Below are 17,298 nucleotides of genomic sequence, written 5' to 3'. Positions count from 1 at the left end.
TGGCCATGTAACATGTCTAAAATCATGGAATTGTCCCCCATTCCAAATCTGGTATGGGGAGCCAATTCCATGTATCCTGGGGGCTCCACCATGGACCCCCAGTACTGCCAAACCAGCTCTCTGAGGCTTGCACTGTAGCTCCAGCTGCTGCCACATCACAGACAGGGTTCTGCCCTCCTGGGGGCTGGGCAGTCCAGGAAGGCAGAACAAAGCATTTCCTCTGGAAGCAGGGTGTTACACCCTCTACCTTTGGAAATAGGTGTTACAGGCTGGGGAGGGGTAGCCTCCCCCAGCCTCTCGAAATGCTTTGAAGGGCACAGATGGTCTACACCGGTTCAGGGACCCCTTCTCCCCTGCTTTGGTGCGAAACTGGACAAAGGAAAGGGGAGTAACCACTCCCCTGTCCATCAACACCATAGGGGTGGTGCCCAGAGCTCCTCCAGTGTGTCCCAGACTTCAGCCATCTTGCTTTGCAAGGTGTGGGGGCACTCTGGAGACCTCTGAGTGGCCAGTGCCAGCTGGTGACATCAGAGACCCCTCCTGATAGGGCCTTAGCTGATAAGGTAGCCATTCCCCCTCTCAGGGTTACTTAGGGTCTCTCCTCTGGGTTCTCTTCAGATTCTGCTTGCAAGTTTACTTCAGGAATCCTCTGCAACTATTTCAGACTCTTCTGACCTCGTATCAACCGCAGCCTGCTCCAAGAAATGCTGTAACTGCAACAAAGTGTCTACAAGAGACACTTTTCTTCAGCAACCTCAGCCCCAAGTCAGCAACTGCAACAGTTTCCATGGTGTGCACGATCTGGGGACTCCCTGTCTTCATCCTGCAGCAGAAGGACTGAAGAAATCTCCAGTGGAGTGACGGAGTCACTCCCCTGCTCCAAGCAGGCACCTTCCAAGACTACCTGTACCCTTGGAATCCTCTCACAGTGATGGGCATGCTCCTAAGGACACAGAGGGTGGACATCATCGACATAGACTGTCCTGAGGTCCTGCTGACGCAATTTGGAGGAGGTAAGACCTTGCCTTCCCCGAGATCGATGGCACCCCTGTGTTCTGATTCTTCTTCACTTCCTGAGGCCCCTGTTCACTCTTTGCAAAATTCTTTCATGCAAAGCCTGGCCCAGGTCCCCAGCACTCCATCTTGCGATGCTCAACTTGCTGAGTTGTTCTCCGGTGGCGTGGGACCTTCCTTTGTTGTGCTGCATCCACCGCATTTTGCACCTTCTTTGTCCCTGTGTCCTGGGACCCCCTGGGGTGCTGGCTGGCATCCTGAGGGTTCTCTAAAGTGCTGAGAGCCCCCTCTTCCTCCTCAAACAGAGTTGAGGCTCCCAGGTCCCTCCTGGGTCTATCCAGTGCCATTTTGATGCAAAATGCACTTTTGTCGTAGCCAAGACTTGTTGGTGAATCCCAACACGAAATCTCATCTGCAACAATCTTCACACCGTGGGACACCTTTTGCACCATGCAGGAATCTGCTGGCATCTTCCTAGAGTGTATTCCTGCAGTCTTTGACTAACCAGGGACTCTTCTTTTGCACCCTCTTCTGGGTTGGCAGGGGCTCCTGTCCTTCCTAGAACTTCTTTCAACTTCTCGACTTGGTCCTCTTCCTTTGCAGGTCTTCAGGTCCAGGAATCCAGCAGTTGTTCTTTGCAGACTCGGTTGGCTGCTGCAAAATCCCAATCACGAAGTGTAGTGTGTCCTAAGGAAATTTGCAGTACTTTACTCCTGCTTTTCTGGGCTCTGGGGTGGGGTAATTTACTTACCTTTACTGTATTCTTACTCTCCTGTCGATTCTGCACACACCACACTTGTCTAGAGGGGAATTCGTGATTCGCATTCTACTTTCTTAGTATATGGTTTGTGTTGCCCCTAGACCTATTTTCTCCTTTTGCATTCTATAGCATTTCCTACTGTTTGCATTGTTTTATGACTATTTACTTGTCTAATTTTGGTGTCTAGTGTATATATTGTGTATAATACTTACCTACAGAAGGAGTATTGTCTCTAAGATATTTTTGGTACTGTGTCACCCAAATAAATACCTTTATTTTTGGTAACACTGAGTATTGCCTTTACTTGTGTATAAGTACTGTGTAACTATAAGTGGTATTGCATGAACTGTGCATGTCTCCTACTTCAGCCTAAGCTGCTCTGCTATAGCTACCTCTATCAGCCTAAGCTGCTAGAACACTACTACATTTCACTAATAAGGGATAACTGGACCTGGTATAAGGTGTAAGTACCCAAGGTACCCACAACAAACCAGGCCAGCCTCCTACATTGAAGGTGCAGCTGCGGGATAAGTACTTGCAATTGCTTTACCACTTTGTTACCTCTGCTTTTCACAAGAAAAACTTGCTCCAATACTTAGAGCATATAAACAATATGCCTAGAAACAATTTTCTAACTTTCTTAAAATTTCTTTAAACTTTGCAAAAGTTTTTACAAAGTTCTGAAAAGTTTTCTTCTTTACTTTAAAATGTTAGCTCTGTTATCTTACTAACTTTTTACTCACTTTCCTAAACTTCTTTCTTTCAATATGTCTTCTGTAGAAGCTACCCCTAGAGCTGTCAAGACTACCTATGAGAATCTAAATTTTAAAAGTTTGAGGGGTCTCCTTATTGAAAGAAGTTTAGTGATTGGGAAGAACCCCAATAGGAAGTTCCTCTTAAATCTTCTCCTCCAATATGACCTGGGACTCAGCACTGGTCCAGATCAGACAGGGGAAGAGGTAGAGGATGACTCCAATCAGGAAGGCTCAGAGGAGCAAGATGACTATCCTGGGGAAGGTCTTTCCACAGACCTATCTGTCAACAAGCCCCCTAGTATAACTGGTACTGGTAGGGGTTCACACACAAGTAGGGCTCCCTTCACCCCTAGAGGCCAGGTCACTAGAGTGGCCTCAGTTAGAGATAGGTCTGCCTCTGCAAACTCTCATGTTACCTCTGTTTCAGAGGCTACACACAATTCTCACCCTGAGGACCAGTCCCTGGATAGGGAACTCAGAAAGCTGAGGTTAGAGGAGGCCAGACTGAAGCTAATGCGCAGCAGTTGGCCTTAGACAGGGAATCCCTGGCTGTGGAGAAAGAGAGGCAGGGTTTGGGGTTAGTTCCCCCTGGTGGCAGCAGCAGTTTTAGAAATACAAATGTTAGGGAACCTTCATTTGATTCTAGGAATCTGCACAAAGTTGTCCCTCCTTGCAAGGATGGCGATGACATCAACAAATGGTTTGCTGCACTTGAGAGGGCCTGTAATGTTCAGGGGGTCCCTCATGTACAGTGGGCTGCTATCCTTTGGTTATCCTTCCCTGGCAAAGGTAAAGACAGACTTCTTCATGTCAGAGAGCTTGATGCAGATAATTACCAGGTTCTTAAAACTGCACTCTTGGATGGTCTGGGCTTAACCACTGAACAGTACAGACTTAAGTTCAGGGAGACCATAAAGTAGTCATCACAGGACTGGACAGTCTTTGTGGACTGTTCTGTGAAGGCCCTAGAAGGTTGGTTACATGACAGTAAAGTGAATGATTATGAAAGCCTATATAACTTGATTCTGAGAGAGCATATCTTGAATAATTGTGTGTCTGACTTGTTACATCAGTATCTTTTGTACTCAGATCTGCCCTCTCTCCAAGAATTGGGGAAGAAGGCAGACAAATGGGTCAGAACAAGGGTGAACAGAACATTTCATACAGGGGGTGAGAAAGATGCCAGGAAGAAGGATGGTAAGTCACATGACAAGGGTAGGGACAAAGACAAAAAATCATCAGAGTCTTCATCAGGCCCACAAAAATCCTCTGGGGGTGGTGGGTCCAAATCCTCTTCTCACAAAGATAAGAAACCTTGGTGTTATTTGTGTAGAGTCAAAGGCCATTGGGCAACTGATCCTCATTGCCCAAAGAAAAACACCAAACATCCCACCACCACAACCCCAACTGCAACCACTAGTGCCCCTAATAATAGCAGTGGTGGTGGGGAGAACACTACTAATAGCCAATCTAAGGGTGTAGCTGGGCTCACCATTGGTAATGTAGTTGGAGTTGGTCTAGTTAGGGAGATCACTGATGCTATTTTAGTCTCTGATGGGGGCATTGACGTAGCCACTTTAGTTGCTTTTCCCCTTAATATGGATAAGTACAAGCAGCTACTCCTGATTAATGGTGTTCAGGTTGAGGCCTACAGGGACACAGGTGCTGGTGTCACCATGGTGATGGACAAACCTGTTGCCTCTGAGTAACACCTACTTGGTCACCAGTACCAAGTGACAGACGCCCATAGCAACACTGTAAGCCACCCCATGGCTATTGCGAATCTCAACTGGGAGGGGTTACTGGTCCAAAGAAAGTTGTGGTAGCCACTGATTACCTGTAGAATGCCTGCTAGGCAATGATTTGGAGACTTCAGCTTGGGCTGTAGTGGAGTTGGAGGCCCATGCAGCAATGGTGGGCATTCCAGTGCACATCTTTGCTCTTACCAGGGCTCAGGCAAGAAGCAAAGAGAACAGGGAAACTTGGATCCTGGAACAATGGGCCAAGTGCTCCCAAAAACTAGGGGTATGAAGGGCAAACCCTTGTCCACTATCCCTCTCTCCACAGATGATTCCCCTTATGAGGAAGAGGGGGGCCTGCCAGGGAAGAGCTGAGTGTGGCACAGCAAATCTGTCCCACATTACAGGGCCTCAGACAGCAAGCTGTCAAGCACCAAAATGGTGATGTCACTGACACACACTGAGTTTACTGGGAGAATAATCTCCTTTATACTGAAGCAAGGTACCCTAAACATGGTGCCACCAGGAGACTGGTCATCCCCCTTCAGTACAGGGAATTCCTCCTAAGTCTGGCTCATGACATCCCTTTAGCTGGGGATTAGGCAAGAGAAAGACATGGGACAGACTTGTTCCACATTTTCATTGGCCCCACATGTCAGAAGACACAAAGGAGTTTTGTTGCTCCTGTGTCACCTGCCAAGCCAGTGGCAAGACTGGTGGTACCCCAAAGGCCCCCTTGATGCCACTCCCAGTGGTTGGGGTGCCCTTTGAAAGGGTAGGGGTTGGTACTGTTGGCACCCTTGACCCTCCAACAGCTTCTGGCAATAGGTTTATCCTTGTGGTGGTGGACCATGCCACACAGTACCCAGAAGCTATCTCTTAAGGACCACTACAGCCCCTGTAGTGGCAAAGGCCCTCCTGGGAATTTTTTCCAGGGTGGGCTTCCCTAAGGAAGGGGTGTCAGACAGAGGTAGTAACTTCATGTCTGCATACCTAAAATCAATGTGGAAGGAGTGTGGTGTTACATACAAGTTCACCACCCCTTATCATCCACAGACTAATGGACTGGTTGAGAGGTTTAATAAAACTCTCAAAGGTATGATTATGGAACTCTCTGAAAAACTCAGAAGGAGATGGGATGTCCTATTACCATGGCTCCTTTTCGCCTACAGGGAGGTACCCCAAAAAGGAGTGGGCTACAGCCCCTTCGAACTCCTATTTGGTCACCCTGTTAGGGGTCCCCTTGCTCTTGTTAAGGAGAGTTGGGAACAACCATTAAAAGATCCAAAACAGGACATAGTGGACTAAGTACTTGGCCTGAGAAGTAGAATGGCTGAGTACATGAAAAAGGCCAGCAAAAACCTTCAGGTCAGCCAAGAGCTCCAAAAGCAATGGTTTGACCAGAAGGCTGTCCTTACAGAGTACCACCCAGGACAGAAGGTGTGGGTATTGGAGCCTGTGCCCCCAAGAGCACTACAGGACAAATGGAGGGACCCCATCTAATTGTAGAGAAAAAAGGTGAGGTCACCTACTTGGTAGACCAGGGCACTGCCAGAAAGTCCCCTTAGGGTACTTCGTGCCAATCACATAAAGCCTTACTATGACAGGGCTTACTTAACCCTGCTCATTGCTACAGATGAGGGGCAGGAAGAAGAGAGTAACCCTCTCCCTGATCTCTTCTCCACCACTGAAACTGATGGTTTAGTGGAGGGAGTGGTTCTGGCAGACTGCCTTACTGCTGAGCAGAAGGAAGACTGTAAAAATCTCCTTGATCAGTTTTCTGAACTCTTGTCACTCACACCTGGTACAACTACTTGGTGTGAACATACAACTGACACTGGAGACAGTTTACCTGTCAAAAGTAAAATTTACAGGCAACCTGACCATGTCAGAGATTGCATAAAAGCTGAAGTTCAAAAAATGTTAGATCATGGAGTGATTGAGCCTCCTGATAGCCCCTGGGCTAGACCAGTGGTACTTGTCCCAAAACGTCATAACAAAGAAGGAAAGAAAGAAATGTGGTTTTGTGTGGACTATAGGGGTGTTAATACAGTAACCAAAACAAATGCTCACCCTATACCCAGGGCAGATTAGCTAATATATACACTGGCATCTGCCAAGTATCTAAGCACTTTTGACTTGACTGCAGGGTATTGGCAGATCAAAATGTCAGGAGATGCTAAAGCAAAAACTGAATTTTCTACCATAGGAGGGCATTATCACTTCAGAGAGTGGTAAATACAGTTCTTAAAGGCTTGGAAGCTTTTAGTGCATCATATTTGGACGATATGGCTGTCTTTAGCTCCACCTGGGACAATCACCTGGTCCATCTCTGGAAAGTTTTGGAGACCTGCAAAAGGCAGGCCTAACTAGCAAGGCTGCAAAGTACCAGATAAGGCAGGGGAATGTTGTTTATCTGGGCCACCTGGTAGGTGGGGAACAGATTGCACCACTTCAGGGGAAGATTCAGACCATTATGGACTGGGCTCCCCCTACAACTCAGACCCAGGTAAATTAATCAATCAATCAATTTGTTGATCACGCTACTCACCCGGAAGGGTCTCAAGGCACTGGGGGGGGTGCTACTGCTCGAAGAGCCAGGTCTTGAGGCGCTTCCTGAAGGTCCCCGGTCTTATGTATGTTGGTGTGGAGGGAGTTCCAGGTTTTAGCGGCGAGGTGGGAGAAAGATCTGCTGCCGGTTGTGGTACGGTGAATGCGAGGGACTGTTGAGAGGGCGAGGTTGGCGGAGCGGAGCTGGCGTGTCAGGTTGTGGAAGATGAGTCGATCATTGAGGTAGGCCGGTCCAGTGTTGTGGAGAGCTTTGTGAGCGTGGATTAGGATTTTTAAGATGATCCTTTTATTGACGGGTATCCAGTGGAGGTCCCTGAGGTGGGCAGAGATGTGTTGGTAGCGAGGGAGATTGAGGATGAGACGTGCTGAGGCGTTCTGGATGTGCTGGAGCTTGGCCGTTGTTGCTGCGTAGAGGGCGTTGCCGTAGTCCAGTCTGCTGCTGACGAGGGCGTGGGTGACCGTTCTTCTGGTTTCCATAGGAATCCACCTGAAGGTCTTGCAGAGCATTTGAAGGGTGTTGAAGCATGAGGACAAGATGGCGTTGACTTGCTGGGTCATGGAGAGTGAAAAGTCTAGTATAAAGCTGAGGTTGCGTGCATGGGTGGAGGGCATTGGGGGCGACCCCAGGGTGGCCGGCCACCAGGAGTCGTCCCATGCTGGCTTATTGGGGTCAAAGATGATGATCTCGGTATTTTCTGAATTCAGCTTGAGGTGGCTTGCTGTCATCCAGTTGATGATAGCGAGGAGTCCAGTGTGGAGGTTGTTCTTGGCAGTTGCGGGGTTTCTTGTGAGGGAGAGGATGAGCTGAGTGTCGTCTGCGTAGGAAATGATGTTGAGGCCGTGGGATCAGACGATGTCGGCAAGCGGAGCCATGAAGATATTGAAGTGGGTGGGGCTGAGTGAGGATGCCTGTGGGACTCCACATATGGTCTTGGTGGCCTTTGACCGGAACGGGGGGAGGCAAACTCTTTGTGTTCTTTCGGAGAGGAAGGAGGTGAGCCAGTCCCGGGCTCTGTGGCGAATTCCGGCGTCGAAAAGGCGTGTGCGAAGGGTTTGGTGACATACCGTGTCGAAGGCTGGGGAGAGGTCGAGGAGGATGAGGGCAACGGTTTCACCTCAGAGCCTTCTTAGGTCTCACTGGGTATTACAGGAGGTTCATTAAGAATTATGGCTCCATTGCAGCACCTCTTAATGACCTCACCAGTAAGAAAATGCCTAAAAAGATATTGTGGACAGCTAGCTGTCAGAAATCTTTTTAGGAGCTTAAGCAGGCAATGTGCTCTGCACCTGTCTTAAAGAGCCCAAACTACTCCAAAAAAGTCATTGTCCAAACAGATGCTTCTGAATTAGGGGTAGGGGCTGTACTATCATAACTTAACTCAGAGGGTCAGGATCAACCTGTTGCTTTTATTAGAAGGAGGTTGACCCCTAGAGAAAAGTGTTGGTCTGCCATAGAGAGGGAGGCCTTTGCTGTCGCTGGGCACTGAAGAAGCTGAGACCCTACTTGTTTGGGACTCACTTCATTGTTCAGACAGACCACAAACCTAACCTTCAGTTAAAACCTTGACCATAATATGCAGAAATCGAGGCACTATTAAATTGGCTCCACTCCAACAACACAGCAGTGGGCTTCCTACAAGAGATGCACTTAATGATTGACAGTGTACGAAGACTATACTCTCAGTTGTATCCTTTGCAGTACCATTCCTGAGGACATAAGATAATCAACGGGGTCGTTATATTGTTAAAAAAAGTATTCGTTTTCAGGTAGACTTTAGATATCTAATTTTGATTGACATTGGAGAGCTCACTACTTAGAGGACAGAGGATATACTTTGTTCTCTAATGCACACAGAAATCCTCTGCAATTGACACGTTCTACACACAGAGAGAGAACTTCCCCCCAAGCCAGATTGAAACACATATGCTATCTGATCATGCCACATCCCTTATTAATTGTGATGTCACAGTAAACGGTTCGCACTCTAAAGAATAATGACACATGACAGCTAGAGATCCAACTAAAGAGGCATTATGGAATTGGTGTAAGGAAAATGATGAATCTACTGCGTGGTTGGTGATACGGTGGGATGGTGCCAAGGCAGTGAGAAGGGAACTCATGTCTCATACAGCTTGTTTCTTTTGACTAGGCTTGTAAATTGGAGCTGGAAAAGAAGACAATATCGATGAAGAGAAACTACAAGGATACAGGTTCACACAGAAACTATAGAGAGTCCCAAAATGTAAGAGGTGACCTAGAGCAAACCTTCATGGGGGAGACAGCACAGCCAATGCTACCAACCAAACAAGCATAGTAAGAAAAGGGGAAGAAGACAGATAGACTTGTAGCTTAAAATATAGAAATTAATCAGACAGGAGCATTAAAAATTCATCAAAACCTGAACTGGTTCTAGACTATCTAAAACGAAGAAATTCTTCAGGTATTTTATGAATACTTTGTGAAATTAGATACTGAAGAGTATATCTTTGAAGCAGAGCAGGGTGAATATTTGAGAGAGATAGTTTTCCGGCATATACCTTCTGTTGTTTAGATTCCGTGGAGGAACTTAGAACTCCACAAGAGGTGCTCAATGCTTTTAGGCCCCTGTCTAGCAACGAAGCTTCAGGGCCAGACCGGTTCACTCATCAAAACAAACCGCCTTCCTTAACAAAATAATATTATCCTTACATATTACTATATAATAATTTAATACTACAGACTTTTTTTTACCAAAATAGATTTCATTTGGAGTCAACTGTTGTTATCAAAAAATCCCCTTTGTTAGGACATATTTCTATGATAGAAAATCTACTCATAATGTACGAAATTACTTATAATAATTCAGTACAAGTTACAAAAACATAGATTCAATCTACCACTCCCACCTCACGTGCATTAACCCCCCCATAAAATACATACTAACGACTCACTCATCACTCACCACGCATCTCATACACATAGGCGGTCATTCTGACCCTGGCGGTCAAAGACCGCCAGGGCGGAGGACCGCGGGAGCACCGCCGACAGGCCGGCGGTGCTCCAATGGGGATTCCGACCGCGGCGGTAAAGCCGCGGTCGGACCGGCAACACTGGCGGTCTCCCGCCAGTGTACCGCCGCCCCATTGAATCCTCCAAGGCGGCGCAGCTTGCTGCGCCGCCGAGGGGATTCCGACCCCCCTACCGCCATCCAGATCCCAGCGGTCCGACCGCCGGGAACCGGATGGCGGTAGGGGGGGTTGCGGGGCCCCTGCAGTGCCCATGCCACTGGCATGGGCATTGCAGGGGCCCCCGTAAGAGGGCCCCTAAATGTATTTCACTGTCTGCTGCGCAGACAGTGAAATACGCGACGGGTGCAACTGCACCCGTCGCACAGCTTCCACTCCGCCGGCTCGATTCCGAGCCGGCTTCATCGTGGAAGCCTCTTTCCCGCTGGGCTGGCGGGCGGCCTGAAGGCGACCGCCCGCCAGCCCAGCGGGAAAGTCAGAATTACCGCCGCGGTCTTTCGACCGCGGAACGGTAACCTGACGGCGGGACTTTGGCGGGCGGCCTCCGCCGCCCGCCAAGGTCAGAATGAGGGCCATAGTATCCAAAAACTCTATACATACAGGTTACCAACATCAAGAATTTTCATTATTTGTTCAGAATTGCACATAAATATAAACTCTTCAGATCAAGTAATTTTCCTATACATCTACACAGATATGTGTAAATCATTAGCTTCCTTCATTTTACTTTAAATCATATACCATTCAGCCTGCTGTAGCTAAACTATGTCTATATTTTGTAGATCCAGTTATGTGCCAATGTGTTTTTCTGTGAACCTCAGCAGACACTGTACACCTTCTTCAGGGCACCAACAACCACCCACCTAAAAACAAACTGTGGTTGACCTGGGAGATTTCACATTTACCTACTCTTAGAGGTCCTCTTACTTCATTCAAAACTTTGCTTTACTCTCATCTTTAATGGCCCTAGGGCTTCCTCCATGCGGCTCCAAACACATTTGTCTCCAATGTGTGAGACTCTAGGTAACAGCATCAACTGTCCATATGCTTCCAACTCCACAGCATTACAACCTGTTATGGATAGACTAGCACTGATAGGAAAACAATTGTCAATACGTATAAGGTTTTAACCCTGTGGAGTCTGGAGCACATGAACCATTTTGAGTATTTGGGACAGAAAATGCTGTTACATAAAGACATGCACATTGAAGACATATGCTTTTGTAGCCGCTTTGACAAAGAGAAAGGATATTTAATTGCATCCGGCCTGGGGCCTATGTGTGATCAGCGTAAAGCCTCAATGACAGTTGAAAGATAAAGCCTTTGACTGGGGCTCAGAGACTGGCTTGCCGAGGAGCATATTTGTCAAACAGTTTTCTGATTGGTTGACTTGTATCCTTCCACTTCTGACATAATGTGCATTTAGAGCACAGATTTTTCATGTCATTTAAGCACTCCAAAAAAGTATGAGAAGGTCATCCTTTTTGCCCTGGTCATTACTGACTCTGACATGTGCCCTGGATAAAGCCAACCAGTCCCAGGGCCAGTGCTCTGTGTAAAATTGTATATGCAAATGAGGCATATTTATAATTGGGTCTGACAACCTACCTATAAGTCTGTAGTATATTGTACGGCATGTAGGCGTAGGGGCCCCCAATATAGTTAGCACACCCATAGGTGCACTGCTGTGGTGTTTAGTGTCATTTTAAAAGCAGGCCTGCCTTGCTGGCTGCTTTTAAATTAAAGTTAATCTCAATTCGACTTTGAACTTAAAAGTACATACAAAGTCCTAAACTACCTTATTTATACATATATTTCAACCATAGGGTTTGCCCTAAGTGCCCCAAAGGTTGTGTGCAGTGTAAATATAAGCAGGGACATTATAAAATATGTTTTATAAGCCCTGATGAGGAAAAAACAGCTAAATTTGTTTTCCCTATTGTAGTGCATTGGCTCCAGAGGTTAACATGGGAATGCTTTAGGTTTTATTTCAAATTAATAAAGTCTCATTTACACTAGAAAAGAGCAAAATCCGTCTGGTTTGCTATCAATTTAAGCTAGAATAAATCCAATAACTTGTCAAGGTTGGATTTATTACAACTAGTACTGAGAAAGACTTTTAGAACTCTTTCTGCAAGTTACCAACGTCAGTCCTGTAGTGCCCTTTCCTGATTTGTCAGTCTCTGGCTGCCTTAATGAGTTCTGAAGTGACCTGGGCTGAAAAAATAAAGCATCTGGTGGAAGGAGAAATGATTCAGCAGATAGCAGAGCAGGATGGGGTAGAGTGGCCAAACAGTTTTTTCAAAGGAAGGAAAGTCACGTGGGACAGAAACTGGACCTCCACCATCTCATTTTCCCCCAGCCAGATGGGCAACCCAATAATTAGATCAGGAAAGGGGCTGAAAGGGGTGTGTTAGGGAAACTTAGCCACACCAATGGGTGGGCTCAGCCAGATGTAACCTTCAAAGAGAGATTTTCTCAATGTTGCATTTTTTAAGAATCTTGCTTCCTGGGATTGCTTTTTGCCATGCTTTCCAGAAAGTGGTCACCCCAGAGGGGTGCCCCACATTGGATTTTTGTAATTTTTGTGTCATTTTAAACTTAAAAATATTTGCTATTTCTATAGATCGATGTCAGATTTTTATTATGTGTTGTATTTTATTTAACCACTGTTTTGTTGATATAAATGCTTTACACACCTGTCTCCTAAAATAAACCTAACTGCTTGTGGGCAAAGCTACCACGGGTTGAGCAAAGATGAATTTATTAAGACCTTGACTGGACCTAGGGGGGACTGTGGCCTATTGCAAAGTGTTGGTCCCTACCTGCCCTTACCAATAACTCTCTTCCCAACAGGAAGTGAATCTGTTTCTTTAATCTCTTCCCAGTGTCTGGCTTCCCCATTTCACTTTGCTCCTGCCACCACTCACTCTCCATGCTACTTCGCCTTCCCCCACTCCTCTGCTCCCTCGTCCCTCCTGCTCCATTTTTTACAACTTTTGCCTGCTGCACCATCTGCGGGCATCCAACTTAAACATGGACTTTTGCCCATTTGAAGATGGCCACCTGCGAGCTCATATATGCATCCATGCACTGTGGGCCCCAAGAAACCGGTTTAAATTATTTGAACACAGTCATTCACAGCCAGCCAACATGGATGTGTGCATATCTACCATGGTCATCTTTAAAAGGATTTGTTGAAATATTACAAAGGATTCAAAGACTAACACTTTTGATGCATGCACGTCCATTACAGCCATCTTTGAATGCATTTGTAATGTTTGAACGAACGCATTTATAGAGGGCTACCGTTGCGTTCAAAATGAGTAAGAAAAAAGTGATGGTAAATCCCCTCTTTCACTGCTGAGAAAGATTGCCGTTGCCAATGCTTGTCATAGCGATGGTCTGAAAACAACACTCCCAGACAGCTATTAGTCGATTGCAGAAGGATCCACAAAAAAAGCTTCCTAGCTCCTCCAATGGCCTATCAGACGGCTCTCAAGATGCTGTCAAAGGGCCCATCAGCTCGAAGAAGTGTTCCTTCAGAGTTCTACTTTCTCCCATGGAACCTAGAACAACCCATTCCAATGAGGGAAGTGCAAATCATACATTCTAAACTAGTAACTCGCAGTACATAAAAATATATAGGCCTTACAGTCCCATAGACCTAGAATGTCCTATGCTGTTCTTAGCTTGAAGGGCAGCTGAGAGAGCTCAAATGTTTTAGTGTCGGCCCGCGTGTTTGAAAGCTTTGCTAAATAAGAGCCTCGAGTGCGGAGCTGGACGCGCAGTTGGGCGCTTTTCATTTTCCGGAAATAAGTGTTTTTTTGGGTCAGTGATGATGCTTTTTGTAGCCCAGTCCTTGGCATTCTTTTTCATTTTTCAAATAAACACTGAAAAGTTATTTCAAGCCCCACGCTCCCAGCTTCACCCGGACCCCGCTGAACACAGGGGAAGGGTCAGGCTTGTGCACGACACAGCCAATTAAAACAGGAAAATATGCAGAGCCTTCTTTCCTGTGATTGTTGGGTCTAAAAACACCGTTTTGTTTCTAAAAATGAAATCTATATGTTAAAAATTCACGTATTTATGTTAATCTAGTATTATGTGTCCTGGGTTACAAATGCCGATGTGGCGCACAGATGTCAATTATGCCATTGGCTTAGTACCGTCTTAAAGAGTGAAAGCTAAACCCATTAACTATATGGACGAGCCTAAAGCTTCTTCGGAGCAGTAAAACAGGTATAAAACGCAAATATAACCACTAAGACGTGGATTACTAGGTAGTTTTCAATTCCACTAATGTCAGTTACTGGAGAAGCAGAAGCCACCAACTTTCATCCAGTTATTCGAACTGCTAAAAGCAGCCGGAATCGGCCACGAAATTACTAATTTCCTAAATAATACCTAATTTCTCTAGGTACCATCCAAAAATAAAATCCCTCTTAACTCACTGCCCCAAAACTATAGTTGCCTGTACTCTAGTACCAGTAACTAGGGAACGAGCAGGGTTTTATGCAGGCACATTCAGGTTTGAGAGCTCTGTTGATTGGCACAATATGCCATTACTCCCTGAACAAGAAACTCGGCATTGGAAAAATGTGATGCCCATGCTCACACAGTTTGTGAGGCAGGTGAAAGTGAGTTAATGGGGCAAAATCCTGCGACTTCATAAAGAGGTCCTTCATGTATCACCTGGTCTAAAAGAGATTCACTTTACCAAGAAAGGAGGGATTTTGCAAAGAAAAGTTCAGTTGGACTCGAGCGCACTTTATGACAGACTCATAAATGACGCAGGAAGAATATAAAAGGAGAACGCCGTCTGTGCTCCCAGGACCACAAGAAAGCAAGGACACCCTCACGACACAGGAAGACCAGTGGTCTAACGACATTTGCGTAGCTATCGGTGGTGCTGCAGGTGCAGTGGTACCGGGGCCCAGAAGACTGAGAGGCCCAATCAGCCCTGCTGACTGCTGTATTTTACTAGCCAACCAGCTGTCAGTGAGGGTCTATTTTTCTTGCGTGTTCAGGGCCCTTGGCACACGTGTTGCCAGTACAAAATTGTTATTAGACAAGAGAAGTATTGCGTAGTATTGATCATTATCCTACCGGTTATTTGAGGGTAGGATAAATTGTCCCTATGCCTAAAACCGCAATAAATCTTGCACCTGCTCCAAAAGGAAGCGTGTGCAAAGATTTATGGGTAGCTCGTGCAAATAGTTCAATGATTTTGGCTATCGGCATGAGCTAATTGAGAAAAATGTCAGTTTTCAATTACAACGGTTAGTAAAACATTTCGTATTCTCGGACCTTGTGAAATCGTGTTGCCTGAACAAAATGTTGCTAAAACAGATTGAAAAATGCTTCAAAATATCAATCGCAGCTTTACACTTTAGCAAATATTTTTTGTAAATTGTTTAACAAGCTGAAAAATCAAAACATCATCTGATTTGCCACACTTTAATCAAGGGTAATTTTTCACACAGATTTAGATTCGTTATTTGCCCCCCCCCCTTTCCCCAAAATCAAGGACTGGCCTCGGATTGGGTGTCCATATTTTAAAGGGCATTTGCGCTGCTCGAGCTCGTATTATCTTTTTGATTACCCTGGAATTGTTGCAAGTGGTACCTTTGCTGCATTCCAGTTCCCCTACTCTTTACTAAGAAAAACTAAAAGAAAAAAGTTATCTGTGCAATGCTTGCTTGATCTAAGCCACAGCCAAATACTTTCGGCTGCATTATAGTCAGTTGTTTTTAGCTCTATTCTGCTGCAAAATTGATTAACCCTATTTAAATAGGTCCGGGACCTGCTCCAGTAGGAACTGTCCAGCACAAACTTCAGGCTATTTCCCCACTGAAGACGAGTACACGCAACCCTAGGTCAGTATCAGCCATGTTGGATCTCATCCGTGCAACAATGCAGTTTGTCATGCCACAGTGAGCACGAGACTATGGGCCTGATTCTAACTTTGGAGGACGGTGTTCAACCGTCCCAAAAGTGGCGGATATACCACCTACCGTATTACGAGTCCATTATATCCTATGGAACTCGTAATACGGTAGGTGGTATATCCGCCACTTTTGGGACGGTTTAACACCGTCCTCCAAAGTTAGAATCAGGCCCTATGTCTGTGGGTACCCATCACTGTCATGGCATTTAGCCATGAAATTCAACAAAATATATTGGAATACAGCCTAGTGTACTCACCTTTGGTTGACAATAATTCTAGCATTCCACCCATCACTTTTTTACTTTCTCAGTGAACCGACATTTTGTTGATTACTGGTGAGTGGTGGCCAAGCATGGGTACACTGACAATTTCGGAACCTGGTCATTTGGTCATTGTGCCGGTTGGAAACAGGCCATCAATCCTGGAGGCACAATGGCCTCATACTGGTTAAATATAATTTAAAGGTATGCCGAACTAAAGGACTGTTGTGGGGTACTTGCAAACCATAAAGCACAACTGTGACGTAGTCGTGGTGTATGTAAAAAAATCAGAAGGCAGCGGGTCATTATTTCTTTGTCGGGTTTTGTTATTGGGCCTTATGTGAAAAGCTATTGAGAAAGGTTTAGTAGAGTTTTGGGTGGGATGAGTGGATAAACAGGAGGTTCTCTTGGAAAGCTGGTGGTTGCAGCAGGAGTGGTGGGCAGTTAAACATATAAGCCAGGAGTTGATCAAGCAGTGTGACTTGTAAAACATTCTTCTGTTGTCCTGCAGCTTTGTAAAAATGGGCCGCCAATATTGGTGCTCAGCACAGCTGGTGTCAAATTATTTGACAATGATGTAGGAGTTTGGCATAGGATACAAGAAAGGGGGAGCACGTAAAATACCGGCAGTCCGGATCGCTAAAAGTATAATGTTGTTTATAGATACGAACTCCAAAGTACAGATGTTATCACAGGAACAAGATGGCACCGAGCCTGCACGGTGCAGTAGTTCGGAGCCATGCCTATGTCGGGTCTTCTCAAGTCGGTGGGACCAGCGAGTCTCCCTCCTCGTGAACCCGAGCTCCTCTCTTTGAACCTAAACACCGGCACTGGGGCACCAAGAGGAAGCAGGTATTTAAGTATAGATACCGGAAACGACGCACAACGAGTTCACATGGCCTCAGACAGCAGAGTCCAGTTTAGGCCGCAAGCCATGCCATTGTCAGAAATGGGATAGAAAAACAACATGCTGACTTCTGGTCTCAGCTTTGTGATTTGTATTTTTTTGCTTTGAAACAGCAAAATGGTTTTGTTTTTCCTCTTCACAGTCACTTGAGTATTTTATTTTAAGTCGTTCCTGCAAGGTGCCTTTAGTTTGTGATGATGTGTTAATCGTTTAGCCTTTAACCTCAAATAACTTGCATTTTAGGTCTGGCTTCACAGTGCAGCTGTCTGAAAGACATTGTAATCAATTATTTAAAATATACATAGACTGGACTTTAGCCGTAATTAGAGGTGTTCA

Source organism: Pleurodeles waltl, chromosome 11 (genome assembly GCF_031143425.1).
Source record: "Pleurodeles waltl isolate 20211129_DDA chromosome 11, aPleWal1.hap1.20221129, whole genome shotgun sequence".
Classification (NCBI taxonomy): Eukaryota; Metazoa; Chordata; class Amphibia; order Caudata; family Salamandridae; genus Pleurodeles; species Pleurodeles waltl.
This window is presented reverse-complemented; position numbering follows the sequence as displayed.